General features: G+C 39.3%; 1 protein-coding gene across 4 annotated transcripts in view; it reads right to left on the reverse strand.

Annotated features, from left to right (window-relative positions):
- Nucleotides 1–23679, reverse strand: part of GPM6A (glycoprotein M6A) — a 287922-nt gene that overhangs the window by 201557 nt on the left and 62686 nt on the right. Inside the window, exon 1 of one of the 4 annotated variants that reach the window (XM_049704158.1) lies at nt 6503–6521. The exons of the other annotated variants lie outside the window; for them this stretch is intronic. The gene's annotated coding sequence lies outside the window, so the exon portion shown is untranslated. Of the gene's footprint in view, nt 1–6502; nt 6522–23679 lie in introns of those variants that run through there. 4 annotated transcript variants of the gene reach the window in all.

The following is a 23679-nucleotide window of genomic DNA, read 5'->3' on the forward strand; positions in this document are numbered from 1 at the left end:
GGAAAAGCGTCATACCCATGAATCTAGGGAACCACAGATATGCCAAATTTTGGCTATAGATCAAATAACTAATTTATGACAGTAAAAACTAAATTGTTTACTTAAGCTGTTAACTTGAAGTTGTAGTGACTGGACTGCTCTAAAATATCACCCAAATCTGAAGATACAGGAGAAATTACATAGACTGTATTCCTCTCAATAAATGTTGGCACCAGAATTTTCAGAAGATACTGCTTGAACACCAAAATGTATATTGTTCGAGGGCATATACATTTGGTTCCAAAATGTATGGGGGTTTGCTTGAAATGAACTAGCTCAATAAAAGTAAATACAAAAAAAGGAAATTACCTTTGCATAAATGCTTTCAGATACTCCTTCCCATAACAGCAGGGCAGTAAAACCCTCACATTTATTTTCTTTCTGTTGATAACTCTGAAGCTATCATTTATGCCTCCAGGAATATTTACAAATTGTATAACAAACTTCTTCATAATGCCTGTTAGCCATAAAGCATAGTCCCTGTTTTTAGACTGTCACCTAAGCTAGCTAACCCTCTGTGTATATTTTTAAAAACAATAATGATAAAGTTCAATTATTGTTCAAATCCCCATCTCATGCTCAGGGGTCACAACCAGGCACAAATTTCCAAAGCGGATATTAAGACCCGTTTATTTTAAAAAGGAATGATAATCTCTCAGTCCCATTTAATTCCACGTGGATTTCGTGATTAGTTTAACACTGATGCTATGACTGCTAACCTACCCGCTGTGTGGGGCTCTGCGCTGAGCACTGACACCGCAGAGGGAATAATGTGCCTTTACCGTGAGGCCCAACAGCAATGGGGCATGAATCCACTGTCTGTACCGCTACATAAGAGCCTGCAGTTCACCTCCCCGACACCGCTGGCCTCTTAGGTGGCAGATCCCTTCCAACCACGGTTGTTTATCACAACTCTCAGGAATTACTCATTCAAAGGTATAACCCGTCACTGCACAGAAAGGAAGTTTCCCTCCAATATTAAAGAAAGCCTGCCCAGGCGTACATCTTCTGTATTCCCTGCAGCCACCCCAAAGCCATTGGAAGACTCGGATTTCTAAAACCACTGCCAGAAGAAAAGAAATACTCACTGAGAGAAATAAAGAATTTTCTAAATTCCCATTTGAATACCAACAAAGTAGAACTATATACATATATATGTATTACTTATGAAGAAAAATACAAAACATTAAATATATTAAATACAAGGAATAAAACATGACTTGAATAAATTCATATTCCCTGAATTCAAAGACTCAAAATCAAAGAAATTTCAATTAAAAGACATCTTTTACTATATACCTATCATTAAGATTTGATGACTTCCAGCTCCACCAAGAGTACAGGACAACAAAACCATCATCTGCTTTTAGAGGAATTTAAAATGGAAATAAATGTGGCAGGAGGCAACTTACCAAAATATCAAAGTTATAAATGTGCATCTTCTTTGACTTAGCAATTCTACTCTTAGAAGGATAATCTACAGAAATCCTGACTTGCACGCAAGGACAAACTTTTCATTTCAGCATTTTGGGGAAATAACAAACAAAAAGGAATGAATTCATATGCCCGTCCATTAAGTACATTACTTTGCACACCTAGTATGGGTCTATGTAGCCTTTAAAGAAAATGAGTTGTGTCTATATGTACCTCTATGGAAAAAGTTACTGAAAATAAAAAGTAAAAAAACAAGTTATAGGACAGCTTGTAGAGTGTGACCAAATTCATGTTATAAAAAATACGAATGTGCCCAACACATACAAATGGATATGACACTCTGCATGACAGTACTTAAAATGTTGGCTTATTGAATGAACAAGTCACTGAATAAATACTTAGAAAGAAATCTGAAAGCATGTTGATAACAGTGATTACCTATGGACCGGAGAGCAAAATGGGGGAGGAAAACACTGTGGGGCTATGAAGGGGACTGTCACATTTTATATTACATATTTACTTGAATTTTTTAAACAAGTTATTTTTGAAGAGTTGAATTTAATTTCAGTGAAAATCTAAAGAAAGTAACCTATCAGAAAACTGTTCACATAAAAGCATTAAGTTCAGAACAAAGCCAAAGGCTAAACGAATGGGCCAATTTTCACAATGAAAAACAGCATTTAAATTGACAAGTGCCACTGAGCTCACAAGCTGAAATCAAATAATGTAACTGGTTTGATCAATAAGGTGACTCTCAATCAACCAATTTAATTTAAAAATTGTTAACCAATTATTTATATAGATGTGAGTGACCTCAAGTGAATGAATGGATAACAAAGAGTCTGGGTTTCATCTTACTATACCTCAGGTTTACTCTCAAATCATTTTATATTAAAAGATTAAGTGATTTAATATGCAAAATTTCTAAATTTGTTCATTAAAATTGTTTTGAAAATGCTTGTACCCAAAAAGGTCAACCCTGTTTATTATGATTGCAAATTGACAGTACACTGCATAGAAGTCTAAATTATGTCTGTCACATATGGATTACGGTTTGAATTCAGAATACATTCTGAGAAGACCCAACATGGCTCTAGCAAATACAGCTAATGGCACTCAACTGCTGTAGTCCAAAGGAATATCAAATAATCCTTTAAAAAAAAACAGACAAGCTCGTGTAGTAATCTTCATGTCTACAATTTCATTTCCGAGTATTCAGAATTGTGAATAACTTAATAATCTGTATTCTTCCTGATGGAAAACCTGTTATCCAAATTAAGAGACTTTTGTCTCTCCTAAATCAGTTCAGCTAATTAATAGACTTATGCTTTCCCAACTGATTTACATTTGCTGCCAGACAAGTTAAAAATACCAAATTAAAAAGCCAATAAATATGTCTTCCCCAATTAAAGAGAGGCCACTCTACCAGTTTAACTGGCAAATTAAATAGTGCACTAATTTTAAAGCTATTTCAGTTAATAACATAATATATGCATTATGTGTCCATTAACAGTAATATAAGTCCACCAGATGGAAAAAGTCAGAAAAAATTCAATCGGAAATTAAAATTTATTTTGTAATAAACTACGAGTGGATACATATCTTGACGTAGAACTAGAGTATGATGAATTTAAACAGAAGCAGCAAGAAAAAGAATCTAGTCTTTGTAGCAGAAAAGCTTTCCTGTTTTTATTTTACATTTATCTGCTTCAGTCTTAACCGGCAGAAAAACATTTATAGTTTGGCAGTCAGAGGTTTTCCTGTAAGCACAAATGGAACCCTAGGGCCTGGTTCCAGGCTATATATGCTATTTCTGGGAAGATGCACGCATGCTTTAAAGATCCCACGCTAGTCAAGGTAGGAACACAGCAGCAAAAGATCGCCAAACAAGGTTAGATCAATGATGGCGCACTAGTCCCTTCATTATTTTATGATAGAAATGTTGTTTGTGTGACTGTGAACGGTTTTATCTGTGAAACTGAACATGCCTGGTGGACTACCATTTATGAAATACAGAAGAGGTTTTAGAACCAGAGCAGTCACGAAAGCACCATATGTTGATTGCTTTAGAAAATGTATGTATCAACCAATGTAAATATGATTCAAATACATTTGGGAGCATAATAACAACCTGTTTAAAAAATTACTTTGAGCAAAAATTGAACAGAAAACATTTACCTGTAAGTTTGGGGAAAAGATATATTGTAACTTTGTGAGAGAAAATAATGCCCTTTTGGTTTATCAAACATTTTACTAAGGCAGAAAAGATGGGTAATACATTTGAGTTAAGAATAACAGCATTTTCACATTAACAAGAAAAATGTCCATAAAAGTAATTATATTCTAAAATCTCTACTGTTGATAATAATTTATTGATATTTTAAAACTGCTACTCAGCTGCAAAATAATAATGAAAGTGAATAGAAATGCCTATAAAATTTTTGTGGTATCTGCTCCAACTAGATTGATATAATTAGGATAACTGCAAGAGGAGCTAGGAGGGAATTTTGAGGTAAATCGCCCACTTTTTAGAAAATATGAATGCTCAAATAGTGGTATCTGCCTCAACTGCTTAGTCACACAATCTAATAATTTTAGTTTCTAAATGATGAACATCCTTTTAGTACTATTTTCTGATGGGAAAAGAATGTTAAATATGTATTAATTGCTACTAATATTTTAGGGATAATATTGATGATGTCTCACTTGTAATAAACCGTCCTCTCTTCCAAACCTTCTGCGTCACTTGTTCTAACATCAATCCACTTGAGAGACTTATTTTCATCTTAATAACAAATAGCAGAAAAGAACAGTTTTAAAATGATGTACAAATGTCTGTTTCAGAATATATGGTAATAAAGTGCCAAAAAGCGAGCTACACACAAGCTGTTTGTGGCCTAAGACATGCAAAGAATTAATTTTTGTGCTGGCATCTACTGTAATTAGAAATGGGTCTGTGCATCATGATTAAGCCAGTAACTATGGTAACGAAAGCAGGAAAGCATAAGTGCAAAGAGAGAGAGGCTGAATAAGCCAATGACAAGTTGCACTTCATCTGTTTATTTTTAGAGCCTTTGTAATAAGCAGAGCTCTCTATAAAATGCATATTAACTTTATTCTACTTCCTATCATTCATGGCCAATAGATTAAAACATATCACCTTAAACATACACACACACGCTACCAGGCAAGCACTAATACAACCTCGTGCACATCGCCCTTGTGTTCACGGGGCTGCATGGAGACAGTGGCAGAGCAGAAAATTTAAGTAAGAAATTCACAGTTTCTGGTGTCTTAGCCTTTTTGCTACTAATTTATAGCAAAACCACCTGTTGCTTAGTTGCATGTGGCAACAGGCTCACGTGAGCAGGACACAAACATGAATAGAAGGCAACCACCAGATCCATGTCTAGTGCCGGGTCTCAGAGGCTCTCCCAGGGCAGTCCACTGAGAGACAGCAGTACGGACACCCCAGTCTCCCAGACCTGGAATCCTTGGCCTTCAGTGTACATTTTTAGCCTCAAAACCATGCAGGAATAGGAGGAATATTTAAAGCACTTTCAGAAGAGAACATCAATCAAAACTGATGACGGGTATAAAAAACAAGCCATTTTTGAAGAGGTTTTGTTTTGATTTGTTTTTTTATCATTTATTGAGGCTGGAAAAGATTCTGAGGAAGCCAACCATGTGAGCGTGAACAGCAATTATCTCTTTACGGAAGACGGAGCAAGACGGAATAACGTGAGTTTCAGAAAAACAACTTCAATTTATGAAATGACTTCTTATTGTACAGATATAAGAAACAACATATCACTAAACAAGCTGTCAGAATCAAGCTGAATTTAATAACAGACAGAAATAAAAGCATCATGTTCTTATTCAGCACAAACAGAGCTCACTAAACATTTCTCCCCCCATGTTTCAATTTTGTAATTCTGGAATAGAGCTTCTGAGTAAAGAATTGCAAACCTTTTACAACCCTTATTTCAATGTGAAGTAAGTTAGGAAGTTAAATGGTTTCAAAGGCAGAAAAATTAGTCTCAACTAAGACAGGGCACCAAAGACTAATGTTTCAGAAAAAGCTTTATGCAATTGACTCCAATGAGTTAACGTTAATATCATTTCCCATTCATTTATGCATTGTGTCAACCCATAACAGGCATCTGCTCTCGGTTCTGGGATACAATTGTGAATAAGAGAGACAAATCTCCGGCCTCACATAGCTTCCATTCTGGGCAGGGATGTAGACAGGAAATTAGTAAGTAAACAGATTGTGGTAAGAGCTCTGGGTGAATAAATGGGGGGGGGGGTGACAAAGATTAATTGTCAAAAGCCTACTTTGTTAGGTGGGTCAGGGAAAACCTTTTTGAGGTAGGTGAGGTTTCAGTCTATAGGAGCCAGTGATGTGATAACGAGCATCCCAAGAATAGGGAATGGCACGTCCAAACGTGCAGTGTCTGAGGGACATAAGATGACAGCACAGGGATTTCCCTGGTGGCGCAGTGGTTAAGAATCCACCTGCCAGTGCAGGGGACACGGGTTCAATCCCTGGTCTGGGAAGATCCCTTATGTCACGGAGCAACTAAGGCCATGTGCCACAACCACTGAGCCTGTGCTCTAGAGCCTGTGAGCCACAACTACTGAAGCCTGTGCACCTAGAGCCCGTGCTCTGCAACAAGAGAAGCCACCGCAATGAGAAGCCCGCGCACCGCAACGAAGAGTAGCCCTTGCTCGCTGCAACTAGAGAAAGCCTGCGTGCAGCAATGGAGACCCAACGCAGCCATAAATTAATTAATTATTAGATGACTGCATAGTCAGAAAACGGGGACAGGGGGCGAAGAGGAGAACAGGACGGTGCACAGCTGCAGAGGCTGGCAAGGGAGAGATAACGGGTGACCTGGTAGGCCATGTTAGAGGTTGGATTTTTTTTAATGTATCAATCTTCCCAACAAATGAAATTTTTTTTTTTTACCTTTTGGAATCATTTCTTTAAAAGTACCTGTTAGAAAGACCAAATATGCTTACTCACCCAGAACTTCTGTTCAGCTTCCTGCGAGGAAGCCAAGATTGGAGATCACTGCTGTACTGGAAGCAGATCAGAACCTGTAGTCCCAAGTCTTCATGCACATTACAAGGTGGAGAGGGCAGCCTTCTTTATTGCTTCTTCCAAACCAAAGATGACTTAACCACCATCTCCATTCAAATCAACCAGGCACCAGGAAAGGAGCAAAGATTGTTCTTCCTCATTTTCGAAAACTGAATGTCATGTAACTTTAAAAGTCCAAGTGGAGAGCCTTTAAAAAACAGTTAACATCTTCTCAATAATTCAGAGTATGTTTTTTTGTTTCGTTTTCTTTTCTTTTCAGTTCTCTTTAGTTTGATTGTTTTCTTTTCCATTTTGATGTGTACCAACAGAAACTCCTCATGTGATTTCCACAGCAACCACTAGAGGGAAAACTTCTACTGAAGAAAATCATTTAAAAATATTCAGTATTATCTTCATATGTTTCCTAAACCTGAAGAACTCAAAAATAATGATGTCTCCAAGATGAAAGATTATATATACAAGCATCTCGCAAATCTCATAGGTATTTTCAAATGAGTCCCAATAATAATTAGCATTTGTGCTATAATACATATTCTGCAAAGGCTTGTACATTCATTACCTCATTTGCTTCTCCAAATGAACGGCTAAGAGAGCAGGTATGATGACCACTCAGGTGAAATTTTAAAATGTTGATTTAACCAGACAGCCAAGATTTTAATTGCACAATCAATAGCAGAACGAAGGTCTGAGTACTTTTTTCAAGTATGTTATATGGTCTCCCCACCAGGTTTTTTAGGAAAATAGAAAGTTTATAGTCTCAGTTTTCTCATCATATTCTAGATTTTTAGCAAGATATCTGGAAACACAGTAGACACTTGAATAATCACTGAATGTATGGATTAATTAACATATGAATAAAATGAGTGAATGAATGAAGTTCCCCTCTTGTTTCTCTGCAGCGGTGTGTGCTACCACAGCACCTAGCAAAAGGATACCTGGTTTTTTTCCAACCACATCTCATTTCCAAGTTAGTAATTGCAAGGATGCCTAAGGATATTACCTGCAGCTTAATAAGCCCTATGAAGAACAGAACTTTGTAATCCTTTCTCCAATATCATGGAATCCTTATGTCATGGACTGAACGTTTGTGTGTCCCCCCAAAATTCCTGTGTTGAAATCCTAAGCCCCAATGTGATGATGTTAGAAGGTAGGGCCCGTGGAAGGAGATTAGGTCCTGAGGGTGGAGCCCTCATGAGTGGATTAGTGCCCTTAAAAGAAGAGTGAAGGTTTGTTTCTCCTTGCCATGTGAGAATAGAAGAAGATGGCCATCCGTTGGCACCCTGACCTTGGACCTCCAATCTGCAGAACTGCAAGAAATAAATACCTGTTATTTACGCCACCCAGTTTATGGTATTTTGTTATGGCAGCTCAAACTGACTAATACACTTCATCTTGTTCCACCTTCTCTATACTGTTTGACTTTAGAAAATTAAACTAGGAAATTCTGATTATTCCACTAAATCTTATATAAAGCATTATTATAACAAATATAGAACTAAATCACATGGGTTAACCTCAGAGGAAAGCAGATACAATTAAATAGAAGAAAGGAGAATTATAATCGTGACGCTACCCCTTCCTTTTGCTGGAATCTTGGAACATTTGCCACAAAGTTATATTATGGGCCTATGCCCCATCAAGTGAAATAAAAATATTGATACTATAATAATAATTACCACCAATTAATTGCTATTAAAGTAAGTAAAGGGCAATAACTGAAATTAACTAAAGATCCTTGAAAACAAGTGATAATTTCCTGAGAAAGAGCAGATACTTTTCCTATTCTAGCAAGAAGGCTGCACTTGGTGGTATGTATATATGTGGGGATCAGGGTGGGGAGAGGAAACCAGCTACGTTTTCTCCCTCAGTTAAACTTCTTCCATGCAACTAAGGAATCAAGAAACAGCTCCTAAAATGAACAGCTAACCCAAAGTTTCATATATTCCCAGATATCATAAAATATTTTCAAAAGAAATACCCAGAAATTTAAAAGTCCTTATCAATGAGTGATGTTATTACAAGTGATACTGATGTTTTTTTAGTGCTTTCCTATCATTTCAATTTGCTCACAATGAAAAATGAATTACTTTTTGAACCAGGGGGAGATTTTTTTAATTCCAGTAGTATAAATTTCATATCTGATCTTAAAATTATCTCTGTTTGGCACATATTTTGTGTTAAAAAAAAAAAAGGTGAAGGGCTTCCCTGGTGGCGCAGTGGTTGAGAATCTGCCTGCCAATGCAGGGGACACAGGTTCGAGCCCTGGTCTGGGAAGATCCCACATGCCGCGGAGCAACTAGGCCCGTGAGCCACAACTACTGAGCCTGCGCGTCTGGAGCCTGTGCTCCACAACAAGAGAGGCCGCAATAGTGAGAGGCCCGCGCACCGCGATGAAGAGTGGCCCCCGCTCGCCACAACTGGAGAAAGCCCTCGCACAGAAACGAAGACCCAACACAGCCATAAATAAATAAATAATTTTTTTTAGAAAAAGGTTAAGCTGTTGTGGTTTTTTTTGTTCAATCTAAGAAGCTAAATAGTCAAGTGCTATTAGATTGAGTCGTACCTAGTACTCCCTGTTTCTTCTTATCAAGAGCTGACCTTAGTAGAGATTCCTTGGAACTGGCAAAGAAACACGGGCATCTGCTCTGGCCGATCCTTCCAGAGTCCTTCACCGTTTGATTTCAAGCGCACTTAGAAGATAAAGTCAAACCAGCGGGCTTCCCCGAATCTGCTCATTCTGCACATTTAGTACACTGCTTGAGGAGGTGGTTTTGCAAACAGCTTATTTAAATTCTTCTATTTAGGCAACATGAAACTAGGAATATTTAGAAAGCATTAGTTCATTCACCTATTCCACAAATGTTTCTGAGTGTCTCTTTTGTGAAAAGTTTTACGCGAGTGCCTTTCCAGAGCCCATGAAATCATACAGTAATGTGGATAGTGACCCGTCTCTTCCACTAATGAGTCCAGTCCTGCTGTAGTACAATGCCCAAAGAGAACAGAAATCCCCTCACCATGACAGTTAAATAATGGGAAGGTTCTGCTTTGACCATGGAAGACGGCATGCATTCTAAGTATCTACAATCCTAATTTCCATCAAATAAAGAAGAATATCAAAGGCAGGGAGATTTTATTCTTCATCAAACTGTTCCCAGAATTCCATCATTTTTGTACCTGAAAAACCTATAAATAGACTGTGTTGGAACCTCTACTGTACCATGACAATTTTCCACAGAGAAGTATTCTAGGAGAATAATAATTTGTGCGCTAGATGTGAAAATGGCCCAGGAAATAGCATTTTCAGAAACCTAAATTTACATCCACTTTAAGATACGTAGTACAAAGGGTGGAGGAGAAAGAACTTTCTAACCACAACAAGGGCAGCCAAATGCCTGCAAAGCAGAAACATGGCAGAAATTTAATTGATGCTTCCCTTAATTGCCATTATTCTTAGTTAATACAGTAATATCGCCTTCTTGATTACAACACACCACACAACTTTGAAGCCTGCTGGACGCATGGCAGACGTACAGTGTGTGCTACGACGGTTACCGTTAAAAGGGAGTTAGTAATGTTAACCCAGTTGGTTTATAATCCTCTTTTTTCACAGTTGGACTCAACACTGGCAGCGATGAAAGCTGGGTAACAGAAACGTGTCCAATTAACTCTCCTTGGCTCTCCTTGCCAACCTAGGATGTACCTCGCTCCTCCCAGAGAGGTAGCCTGGTCTAGAGCTTCACTAATAAGGTAGACTCCAGTCACACGTAGCTATTTACCTTTAAACTCTGTAATGGAATATAGTTGACATACAGTATTATGTCAGTTTCAGTGCACAACATAGTGATTGGATATTTGCATACATGACAGAATGACCACAATGATAAGTCCAGTAACTACCTGTCCTCATATAAAGTTATTAGATTATTATTAACAACATTCCTTTTGCTGTACATCACATCCCTGTAGCTTATTTATTTTATAACTACAAGTTTGCACCTCTTACACCCTTCACCCTCTTTCCTCTGGCAATCATCAGTCTGTTCTCTGTACCTATGATTCTGCTTTTGTTTTGTGTTTTTAGATTCCACATGTAAGTGAAATCATACAGTGTTTGCCTGTCTGTCTGACTTATTTCACTTAGAATAATACTCTCTAGGTTCATCCATGTTGTCACAAATGGCAAGATTTCATTTTTTATGGCTGAGTAATATTCCACTATATATATGTGTATATATAATATATATGTGTGTATATATGTATGCGTGTGTATATATATACACATTCCACTACATACATACATATATATATATGTATAATCTTTCCCCATTCATCTGTTGATGGGCACTTAAGTTGCTTCCATATCTGGCTATTGTAAATAATACTACAATGAACATGGTGGTGCATGTATCTTCTCAAATTCGTGTTTTTGTTTCCCTCGAGTAAATACCCAGAAATATCTATTATCTTCGCACTAAAGAAGTCAAGTAAAACCCAAGAGGCTAAAGACTAGTGAATCTGAAATGATGAGTCAGGTTGTCATCTCAGAAGGATAGAAGTCATCATTTCCATTCTTCCTTCAATCATTAAAGAAGGTGATACATTTCTGTTTTCTGAGAGCAAGGACAGCTTGAAAAGTAAGCTTATTAGGTGTCTACGGTTGTACGGCTGTAGTTCAGCCTTCATAGCCCAGCTATATTTCTGTCCCCATTACTCACAGGGTCTCATATCTCTCTATTGCTTTGGGTCTCAAACATAGTTTAGCCTTTAGGCATTTTTTACTTAACCAGGGTAAGAGTAACCCGTTACCTCTGCTGTCTGAGCAACAGCAAGGCACGCAGTCACAACCAAAGACAGAATCAGGAACTAAACCAAACACCGGTAGCACAGAGGAGGCAGTGCAGGGGGCTGGGAGAGCCTAATAACCATTTAAGTCAAGAGCGTCAGACAGTGACCTTTAACAGGTAAAACACTCTCTGTCTTTTAGGAGTCCAAGATAAACCACAACTTTTGTTAGACGGCGTCCTAAGGAGAGACAAATCGTCCATCGTCTGGAAGAAGAGTGGCTGGGCTTTTGCCACACAGATAATCCACGACTAGGCAAAGCCCACGCTTGACATCTCACCTTTTCAAGATAGCTCGAGGGACTGCCTCTCTACTTGTACCAACACTTACACACCGTACCTAATCCTGGGTTCCCAGGGGAGAGAGCAAACATCTCCAAGCCCATTTTAAAGAACAGCTTATTTCAATGCCGTTGTGTCCTTTGCTTTATTCAACAAATATTCAATAGCAAACAGAGAATATGTTTTCAAAAATTCAAATATGCTGGACTAATGGAACCAGGCAACCTGAGATCAGATCCCAAAGGCACAACTCACTAGGTCTGACCTTGTGGTAAAAGAGAAAATAATAATAGCACCCAACTCACAGGATTTTGACAGTAGTAAAACCAGCTAATATATGTAAAGCAACAAAAACTGTGTCTGGCCAAAAACAAGTGCTCAAATATAATGTTAGTTATCATGTATCTTGACCAGTACAGAGGTAAAGTAAAATCTTCTCAGGCAGAGGTCATTTTCAGGGTTCTCAGTTTTATTTATGGGCATCCAGTCTACCTCTGGTTCACCCGATTGTTAAATCATTTGGCTGTGCTCTTAACCAGTATTAAGGAATAATTTCATTGTAAGTAATTATTAAGTAGTATAATTCAAAATCACTGCAACTTGATAGTAACAACAACAACAAAAATTGGTTTAGTAAAAAAATAAGTACTGATAGGGCCTGATTCCTCAGTGTGATGAATAAACCATCCATTTCTAAAAGTCTCTATCCAGTCTGGGATAAAGCCAAGATCCCGGGAGAGCTGTGAGGATGCCACCCAGGGGGTTACTGGGGCTCGTTGGTGCGGCCTCTAGAGGGCCAAGTGCGCAGTCTCTCCAGCTCCGCCTTCAGTGACACTGAACTTTGTGGAAATACACTGTGAAAGTGGTCAAACACTTCAGATAAGGGTTTACCCCACCCTCACCAGAGAACTGGCTGTTAAACACTTAGCACCATACCACTGGGGCCACAGACCTGCACGGGAGGGAGCGCCATCAGCCGGAGTGGACGTGAGTCACACAAAGTCTAACGCTGTACCAGATATATGAGAAGGATCTTGTTGACGATACTGGCATCCAATTTTTAAAATTCCTGTTCTTTGAGGACCCACTGGCCAAATTTCTCCCTTACATATAGAAAGACACGTGTTCTGGCTTGGTTTTTATCCTGCAGAAAATGGTGTTCACGTAACTGTATCCCTTTCGTGTCGGATGTTAGAAAAACTAGACATAATTTATAGGTTACAAATGTATAGAATTTAATGATATATATACTCTGTGTAAGAATCTCACCCAGCTTCACCTCATTTTTCTAAATTAAATTCCCTTTGCCCTCTTTCCCCCTCACCATTTTTTAACCTCATCTTTCTACTTCTTTGTTTACATGTAGGAATTTATATACCTCTGCAAGGTACTAACACGTTTTAAATAATGTTTTAAATAAATAATTAGGCTGTATAATTTAACTGTCAGATCCTAAATTATTTCTTATTCAAATAAAACTTTTTTAATTACTCAGGCACAGATTCCGTGAGATAGGAAGCTATTCCCCAGTTAATCCGCACACAGAGGTGTTCAGTGAATGAGGCTTGGCTGGAAAGTTGATCCATTCATCCTCTGACTCTAATTTTTAAATGTTTAAGTACTCATTTCAACTGAATACTATATTCCTAAGCAATGTAATGCAATTTTAATCCCATTTTATGACAGCAAAATACATATTAAAAGGAGGTGATGGGGGGAATGAGGACCATTTGGTACAAGTAACAATGTGATGGTATTTATTATTCTCTATTATAAATAAATATGAGAATAAGACAAATCATGTATGCTAGTGTGCATATGGTCAGGGATTACCTCAAAATATTTTAGTGGAGAAAATACACAGAAGTGACTCAATGGTCCAGACTAAAATAACGCCTATCGAAATATATTTAACAAAATTGTTCATACAAACATTGGAGAAAAGGGAAATGGAAAAAAAACATATTTGCCACCTGAAAGGCTTGCAGAGAAGACTAGCTCTTACAGAGCACGCAGCTTTGAAATGTCCAGAATTGAACCATCAGGATTGAAAGGAAGCTGACAAATGAAGATGTAATACACTGAATAGATGCACTTTACCCATCACTACAGCCTCTGATCTCTCTGTCTGTTTCCATTAGTTCTTCTCCACCCCATACTCCCATTTACACCACAAACTGAGCAAAAATTCTGTGCTTCCCAATAAGCTAAGCGGAAGGTAGATATCAAAGACGCACGACAGGGCACCTGCCCTCAAGGAACTTCATTTATTTTTATTTTCATTGAACATACCCGTCGATCAACCCCGACTTCACACCTATGTACCTGACATTCTGCAAGATGCTGAAGGTGCGCAGGAGAAATCCTTAATTCCCCAACCAGAAATGACCCATAGCCTGGCTGAAACCCCAAATGAAAGAATTTTTACGACAAATCGAAAACTGTGTGGTATAGAAGGAACGAGAAGGCTGGACAAGAAGACCAAACCAAATTAGGACAGGGATCCGAGGGAAGCCGATGTGTGCCGATCACCGTAATGACAGAGCTACTCTGCCGTCATTCACTTTGGATCAGGCATGAGGGTCAGAGTTAAGTTTTAGGCTGACTACTTACGTGCGGGCCCACGGGAACTGTCTAGTTGTACAAAGAGGCAAGGCAGACAGAGATATCTTTTGCAGAGTTCTGCAGGATTCAAAAATCCTGTGAAAATGTGTGTGTATATGTGTGTTGTGCATGGGATGTAGAAGAAGTTCAAAGACCTTTAGGACGACAGTAAGCTAAGAGGCAAACGCTGCGCGAAGTTCCAGATCAAAGCAGAGAGCTGTTGAGCAGGTCTATTCTGTGATTATCTGTATGAAAAAAAAAATGTAATGAACATCACAAAGTAGAATGAAAATCACCAAGGGGAAGAGAAATCTCTATAGCATTTCTACTGCACGGTCCGAAGCAGGAAAATATTTTGAACAAAACATTGAGGAAAGCTTGAATCAAAGGACAGAATCCCTTTTGGAGTTAAGTCTCGGGGTCACCAGAAATACAGGACGTCCGCTCACCCTTACAGTAACTATCACTAATCCAAAGCAAATTCTGTGCGTCAGGGTGCCCGTTTCCCTAACGCCACGTGAAAATGGAAATCAACATCAAACAGCATCCCCATTAAAAATGCAGAAGAACAAAATCAAAAACAAGATTGTTACATGGTGTTACGTACATTTTCCAGATTTGCAAAATTTCAAGCAGTGGGTTACATCTGTGTGTTAATTCTCTGCAAAGCCAAAGCAATATATTTGCCCCGTGTTGATCTGCGCTCAAAAGACATGAAACATACACGTAGCCTAATTTTTGTTTGTGCCTACAGCAATGAGAACAGCAATGTAACTTGTGATCCTGGCCTGTCACTACTGACTCTGAATGCTAGATCACTATGTATTTTTTTTTATATTTCCTGTAAAAAGTTATTTGGGCCAAACAAAACACTTGAATGGCATCATTCACCTTCAAAGTACTTTTCCAATGATGGTCCCTTAAAGAAACGAGTGCCGCAGAGTTTAGGAAACCGTTGTTTATCCAGAGGCAAGTTTACTATTCTACTTTGTAGTACTGGGTTTTGGGTGTAGGAACTGCAGTTGTATTTGAAATGCATTTTCAAAGCCATTGCCATTGAGAACTATAAAGCAGCTTTCAAACCCTGTTTCCAAATTCATTTGCTAAGTGATAGGGCAAAGTGTAAAAAACCGGCCGAAACTGTATTCTAAACAGAGATGTTGTCTTTTTCTTTTTCTTTGTTTTTTTTTCTTTTTCTTTTTGTCCTGACCAGAAAGACAGGTTTCCACAGATCTCTGGAGATCTCTGGAGAACTTTGCCCCTGGTCACTCTGAGTATACATCAGCAGTCCATTAAAAGCCTGAATCTAGATCGTATCTTAAAATGCACTGTGGTGTTATCTGCCTAGACGCACGATGTCTGCTTTGCCAGAGCACTAGGGTTCCCAGAAGGAGGCAGGTTTCCACTAAAGGAACCCTCTCTGGTTTCACCCTCCAGAGTCACGGCGGCCCTCTGACTGCTCCGTCACCATGGCCTTCACTTTGGAATGAAAATCAACTTCGATCCATTTGCCTCGTCATTTGTACAGACCAGGATTTCTTGGCTTCAGATGGAGGCCTAATATCACAAGGCTGCACGTGAGGTAAATGAATGAAGAGTGCCACTGGTGTCTGAATACATACTACATCTGCTTGGAATTCCAGCTCAAAAAAAGGCTTCCACTTAATCGACTGTCAGCAGAACCGGACAGTTGCAGTGTAGGCTGGCAGAACCACCAAATCATTCTACAGAATCAATTCAAGAAGCAGGGACAGAAAACAGAGACACTCTGCCAAAACGAAACATAAAAACAAACAAAATTAACTGCTTTCAAAACGTCCGGATAGGTGGGGACTGGAAGTCCTGGGGAACTCTATATTCACTTTTTTTTTTTTTTTTTTTTTTTTTGCGGTACGCGGGGCACGAACCCGCGTCCCCTGCATCGGCAGGCGGACTCCCAACCACTGCGCCACCAGGGAGGCCCCTATATTCACATTTCATAAACAGCAATGTCCCTATCTTCATAATACATAATGTAACGGTCTATACGTGATGAGAGCTCACAGCAGAGCCAGGCTCACACGTCACGATTGGATGTATGGCTCATTACCTTTGCACGATTGCCATTTCATAACCTCTCATGCACCTAGAATTGATCCTCGACACACACACACACACACACACACACACACACACACACACACATCACATGCATACAATTCAGTGACTGCTGTAATTACACTGGTTTACTTAACGTTATGCAAAAAGATGCTAACAGAAAAGACGAACATCAGAATGTTAGCAGAACTGGCGATTTGGGGGGTAGTTCAGTCCCTACAGACACATGGGTGTGTGCAATGCATTTTAAGACTGGACTTTGCTGCCCTGCGTGACCACAGAATCAGTGACCAAAACTCAGATGTACTTCTGCCTCACGGCCACTCCCCACAGATATCCACACAGAATGGGTGGATGAAAGGAACTGTTTCAGAGATAACCCAGAAATGGCCAGTCATCCATCCAGGACGGTTTCAGAAAGAGTTTTAAATGGAAGAGGACCAAAAATGCAAAACCCGAGAGCCTGATTCACTGTTCTCTTTAATTATAATAGCTAACGTTAATTAGGAAACTACTGCCAGACATTCTTCTAAGTAATGTATACATTTAATTTGTTGAATTATTATAACACTATGAGATAGAAACTATTATCCTATTTTAGAGAGGAGAAAACTGAGGTGCCCACAGGTTAAGTGGCATCCCTACTGAATACCACAAAATCATTGCCAAATACTCTACTCTGGAAGTCAACACCACCCTGGTTAATTTTCTTAAATAAGCTCCTATTAGATCACACAGGTTGGCACCAATGTGTTCCAACTAAACCTCTTTTTTTCTTTTCTAAACCACCTGGCCAAACTTGGGGTAAATTTTCAAATAGTTTGAATATAATAAAATTAAACATTTTAAAAGTAGAATCGAATGCTAGGCATAGAATTTAGCCATTCTGCGATGAGTCAGATATGGCTTTGAAATCTTTCAGGGTTGCAGGGTCAACACTATAAATTCTACTCCACCAGTCCCCTAATCAAGTAAATAAGAGCAAAGTGATCTAAGTCTGTCTCAGGACCAAGACTGAAAAATCCCATTAAGAAGTCTAGAATAGGGCTTCCCTGGTGGCGCAGTGGTTGGGAGTCCGCCTGCCGATGCAGGGGACGCGGGTTCGTGCCCCGGTCCGGGAAGATCCCACATGCCGCGGAGCAGCTGGGCCAGTGAGCCATGGCCGCTGAGCCTGCGCGTCCGGAGACTGTGCTCTGCAACGGGAGAGGCCACAGCAGTGAGAGGCCCGCGTACCGCAAGTCCAGAATAAGTCATTCCACATCCTAGCTTTTTGATCCTAGACGAGAAACGTAACTTTTATACATTTGATCTGTACAATATGAGAAACGCTAAGTGATTTTAAAGATCCCTTCAAATTCTAAATGTCTGTGGTGTCAAAAGACAAATCCCAGAGCACTGCCGCATTAGGGTGCACAAAATTCATGCTATCTTGACTACAAAGTTGTTTCAATTTTGGAAAAATGACAGTTAATTGTAAGATTAGCTACCTTTCTATTGAAAATTAGGGATAAAGGTAAATATGGACAGTTCCTGACTTGCATAGGTTTCGACTTAATGATTTTTCGACTTTACAGTGGTGTGAAAGTGATACACATTCAGCAGAAACTATGCTTCGAATTTGGAATTTTGATCTTTTCTCAGGCTAGAGATATGTGGTCTGATCCTCTCTTGTGATGCAGGGCAGGGCTGCAGCCTAAGCTCCCAGTCAGCCCTGTGATCACGAGAATCAACAAGGGATATACTTACAACTATTCAATCACGAGAATCAACAAGGGATATACTTACAACTATCCTGGACCCAGAAAACCACTCTGCTCTTCACTTTCAGTAGTTTTCAATCAATTACATGAGATATTCAATACTTTATTATAAAACAGTCTTCGTACTAGATGATTTTGCCCAACTGTAGGCTAATGTGGGTGTTTCGAGTATGTTTAAGGTAGGCGAGCCTAAGCTAAGAAGTACGATGTTCCGTAGGGTAGGTATATTGAATGCATTTTCAACTTAGGATATTTTCAGCTTCTGACGGGTTTATCGGGACGTAACCCATCGTGAGTCGAGGAAGATCTGTAATGTAGTTAGACACATGCATACTGTGTAATGTATAAATACGTATACCTTATAAGCATTATTATTGGCTTCTGCATTCCAAAGCCTGGGTGAGCCAGTGTGCTAATTTCTGAAGTTTTATTAACCCAAACGTCCTTTAAATATAGCTAACGCTATAAAGCACATTTCGAGCTGATGGACTGTGATTTGGTTACTTCTCATGATACTGTCATGACACTATCATTTGATTACTTCTTACGATATTGACACAAACCCCTTTATTGGAAATACCATGCATTTGAAAAACAAATTTTTACAGTGCTTGCAGATTACTTTTAAGCAGGAGTGTTCATTCAACAAAAATCACAATACCATGGAATGGACTTCCATTTGTGGTCTGGCATGTAAGGAGCTTAGAAGTCACCACGCTGTTCTAACAAGAGCTGAAAAGACTGAAGATGAATGACTCTTCTATGATTCACCAGAACTGAAGTCCCAGGACGAACCTGGGTCCCCCAAACCGGAGAGACAGATAGGCAGATACAGAAAACCACAGTTTGCAGAAGCAGAGACCCTGCTGGAACCAGCGCCACGGGAAGAAAACCTCAACTGTCTGTACTTGATGGCTTGCTGGAAGCTCAGTTTGAGTTTTAACGAGAGTTTAAAACTCCAGGAGGTGCCAGTCTTAGGGAGGCCCCTGCACTTCTGTGAGCTTCACCAGCCAGAGCCCTGCTAGGTTCTCACAGAGAAGATCAGAGAAAAATTCCTCGGTGCTTCCGGGGTGGGGGGGGGGGGGCGGGGAGAATATAGCCTTTCTGAAATACACCCAGAGCATCCTGTTCTTCTAAACAAGACCTGCCCTCAAGCAAAATATTTTACCAAGGCTAAAACTGATCTGGAAGAAGGGAAATATTCCAGCCCACTCCTGAGTTTCAGTTTCACCTAAGGGGTGGTGTTGGAAACAGAGAGGCCCTGGGAAAGGTCACAGCCCAAGGGCAGAGGCTCACTAAAACACTAATACCTAATCGGAGGACTACAGATGCTTCTCTCCCTCCCACCTTACCACATTAAAGGACTCCTGGGTAACAGCAGGGGAGCAAAACTGAGAGAGCTACAAGTCTCCCACCTTATTTAAGAAGGAACTTCCAGGGAAACATTCATCGCTGGTGGAAATGCAAAATGACATAGACACTCTGGAAGACAATTTAACAGTTTCTTATGAAATAAACATACAATTGGCCTTCTGTATCCATGGGTTTTGCATCTGTGAATTCAACCTATCTTGGATCAAAAATATTACAAAAAATAATTCCAGAAAGTTTCAAAAAGGAAAACTTGAATTTGCAGCTCAAAGACAACTATTTACACAGCATTTACATTGCATTAGGTTTTAGAAGTAATCTAGAGATGATTTAGAGTATATGGGAGGACGTGTGTAGGTTATACACAAATGCTACATCATTTTATATAAAGAACTGGGGCATCCTAGGATTTTGGTACATGCGGGAAGATCCCGGAAACCATCCCCCGTGGATCCTGAGGGATGAGTCTTCTTACCACATGATCCAGCAATCACACGTCTTGGTAATTACGCAAAGGAACTGAAAACTTATGCCCACACAAAAAGCCACACACAAATGTTTATGGCAGCTTCATTCAAAGCTGTAAAAATTGGAAGCAATCAAGATGTCCTTCAAAAGGTGAACAGATAAACAAATTGTGGTACACTCAGACAATGAAATACTACACAGCACTAAAAAGCAGCAAGTTATCAAGCCATGAAAAGACAAGGAGGAACTGTTCTCTTAAATGCCTATTACTAAGTTAAAGAAGTCCATCTGAAAAGACTACATACGGAATGATTTCAATTATATGACATTCTGGAAAAGGCACAAGTGTGGAGACAGTAAAAAGATCAGTGGTTGCCTGGGATCTGGGGTGATGGAGGGGGAGATGTGTCTGTGGAGCCCAGAGGACTTTGTCTGAAACTATTCTGTACGATACTATAATGGTAGACACATATCTTTATACATTTGACAAAACCCATAGGACATATAAGGCAAAGAATGAACTCTAATGTATACTCTGGACTTTAGTTGATACTAACGCATCAATATTGGCTCATCAATTGTAATAAATGTACTACACTAATGGAAAACGTTAATAACACCCGAAACTGTGTTTCTGAGGAGGGATGATGGGGTAAGTGTGAATTCTGTACTTTCTGCTCAATTTTTATGTAATCCTAAAACTGCTCGAAAAAATATGCTTATGAATTTTTTCAATAAATGCCACAGAACAGCACACAGTGACAGTTTGAAGATGAGTGATCATTAAGTATGAAAAATAAAGTTATTAAATTATTTTTACTTTCAAGGCCAATTCAGCAATAGCTTTCAGATATTATTGTTCTTCAAAACACAATGATGCTGAAATATTCCACTGTGTCCTTCCTTTCTCCTTTTTTTTTTTTTCCCCTTTTCATCAAAGAGAACGTTTCCTACCAAAAAATATTTGGCAGATTCTCTGGAAATAAAACTCTTTTGCCCACGCACTTTGACACCTCTCAATAAACAAGTTTGTTTTCACCGGAAATCTGCTTTTGGGGGCTTTTACAAAAACACACCAGACTTGTGCTTTACAACAGAGAAGGAAACGAAGGTTGAAGGTCACATTCTAGTTGCAGTGAACACATGGGCCACTTGACTGCCAGAAGATGGCAGTCTTCAGAGCTACAATAAGGAGACTCTCGACGGAAAAGAAAAAATAGAGAAATCAAGGAAAATGAAGAAAAAGTACTAGTAAACAGTAATGACAGGCTGCAATATAGCTCTTGGTTAGCTTATATGTGTTTGTGGATGTGTGTGTGTGTGTGTGTGTGCATGTGTGTGTTTTCACACATGTATCCACTGAGAAATGTTTATTGAAGAGGGAGCTATAAGGAATACATACAAAAGAAGTTGGACGTGGATCCTTCCCTCTTTGAAAGAACAAAACAAATTCGTTCTAAGCTTATTGCTTTCCTTATTCAAATTAGATTTAAAGGGTCATACGCAGGGTTGTGTAGCTTAATACCATCACAAGTGAAAAAGGAAAAAGGAGAAAGGAGTCCAGGAAAGCCTTATCTTCAAAGCCACAACAAACTCCCTTGTTCTGAAATAAAAGGTCACATTAAAAGGCAGGAATAGCAACTGTAAGAAAAACAAGATTCTATGTCCTCTGTCACCCCTTTATTCAAATGAGCAAACTGCTGGAAGAACGTGTCTTCCGAATGGCAGATCCACTGTGCTCCCCTGGTCGTCAGCATCGTCTGATACTCACAGCCCACTGCTTTCCAATGGAAGAGCACGGTCGCAGGACAAAGGAGTCAGCCAGGGGCTGAAGCCACATCCTGCCACTGACCAGCACGGGGCACTCCTGGGGGATTCAGCAAAAGTCACAAATACAATGCTGCCTTAGTTAGGAAAGTCAAGGATACAGACCTCAGCAAGACACCACTTGCTGGAGAAAGCCCGCTTGTCCGCGGCATCCATCACCTTCAGGCATTTATCTTCGGCCCAATTTTAAAATAGAGAACATGTTTAGATTTTCTAGAGCCCTGATATCTTGGTAGCTCGGTTCAAAACTGGCCCACCCCTGCTGCCATCTCCTGTGAAACCTGTCCTTCAGGGCGGCACTGACACACGCTTTGCCTTGATCTGCTATGAAAACACGGGCTCTTTAAAGGAGCTTGTACTTGCCTTTAGGTTACTACTCATCCAAACCTAGGTAAGCCTATTCTCTGAGTCACATGTATTTTCAAAGCTGGACTCCACCAAGGAAATAGAGTAGATGCTTATATGCCTGAAGAATGTGTAAACGTATTTTTAAAAATTCATCTCTTCCATGTAAAAATGAAGACCAAACACACTCATAAAGACATCCCACAACTCCTCTCCCCAAATCCATTTCCTCTCCCCTTTATACTTCTGCCCAACTCTACTATTGATGTATTCCCGTTAAAAAAAAATTTTTTTTTATGGGAGTATAATTGCTTTACAATGTTGTGTTAGTTTCTGCTGTACAACGAAGTGAATCAGTTCTATGTACACATATATCCCCTCCCTCTTGAGCCTCCCTCCCCACACCCATCCCACCCATCCAGGTTACCACAGAGCATGGAGTGGAGCTCCCTGCGCTATACAGGAGGTTCCCACTAGCTATCTATTTTACACGTGGTAGTGTATTTTCCCATCTTAAGACAGAAAGCAGAACAGGATGGAACTAACAAGAGAACCAAACAAAAAAGAGCAGAAGATGGGCAAGGTAATAAAAGAGATGCTGCAGGGAAGATACGGCCCAGAAGCCTCTGACTGATGCTGTCTTTCCCTTTCTAAAGTAAAGATTTTGAAATAGAGTACTTATGTATTTTTCCAAAAAAATGAAAGTAGGATAGTGATGGTGTTGAAATCGGCAGTACAGTATGGCTACAATGTACATAATGTGTGGCTCTGGGGTTTCAGAAAGAGAAACAAATAGAGATAAAAAGTACATCTTGGGGAAGTCAGTTATGGGTTCTCCGTACTTTGGGCGGTGGAAACAGTTATTTCCTGGGCAGGACAAGCCGGCCACACTGCTGGGGGTAGGGGAGGAGCTGAGTACATTGTTCCCTACTTGAAAACTATTTTCAGTCAGAAGAGAGTCATGTGCAGTGTAACTGACCTAAATTCTCCCATGCGGCTACTATTCATTCTCCCCTTCACATTAAGATTCTCTGCATATACTTTATTCTCCATCAGTTTGTTCAAAGGACCCTAGCTTAGCTCTAAAATGTATTTTAAAAAAGCAAAATGTTTTTAGATTTGTATCAGATGCAGCTACTAAGCACTAGATATTTTGTTTTAAATTTTCTTGTGCTGGAAATAAATTCACAAACAATACAATGTTCCAGTGTATCTTACTACTACAAACAATAAAACATATAGACATTTTGCTCAAAAATTATTTTATTTGCAATAAAATGCAAAATCTTTGATGGCTGTTCAATTCATGCCAATTATTATTTCTAGCAAGACGGACAGAAGTAACAACAAAAATTCCTGAACATGAAATTTTAAAATATGGACATTTTCACTTGCAAACTATTTTACTTTACCAATAATCCTTTTAAACTTTCTTTGAAATCTTTGCTATTGAAACTGTTAGCTGACGTCTTTTTAAAAATGACATGGGATTTGTTAAAGATAA

Source organism: Orcinus orca, chromosome 21 (genome assembly GCF_937001465.1).
Source record: "Orcinus orca chromosome 21, mOrcOrc1.1, whole genome shotgun sequence".
Classification (NCBI taxonomy): Eukaryota; Metazoa; Chordata; class Mammalia; order Artiodactyla; family Delphinidae; genus Orcinus; species Orcinus orca.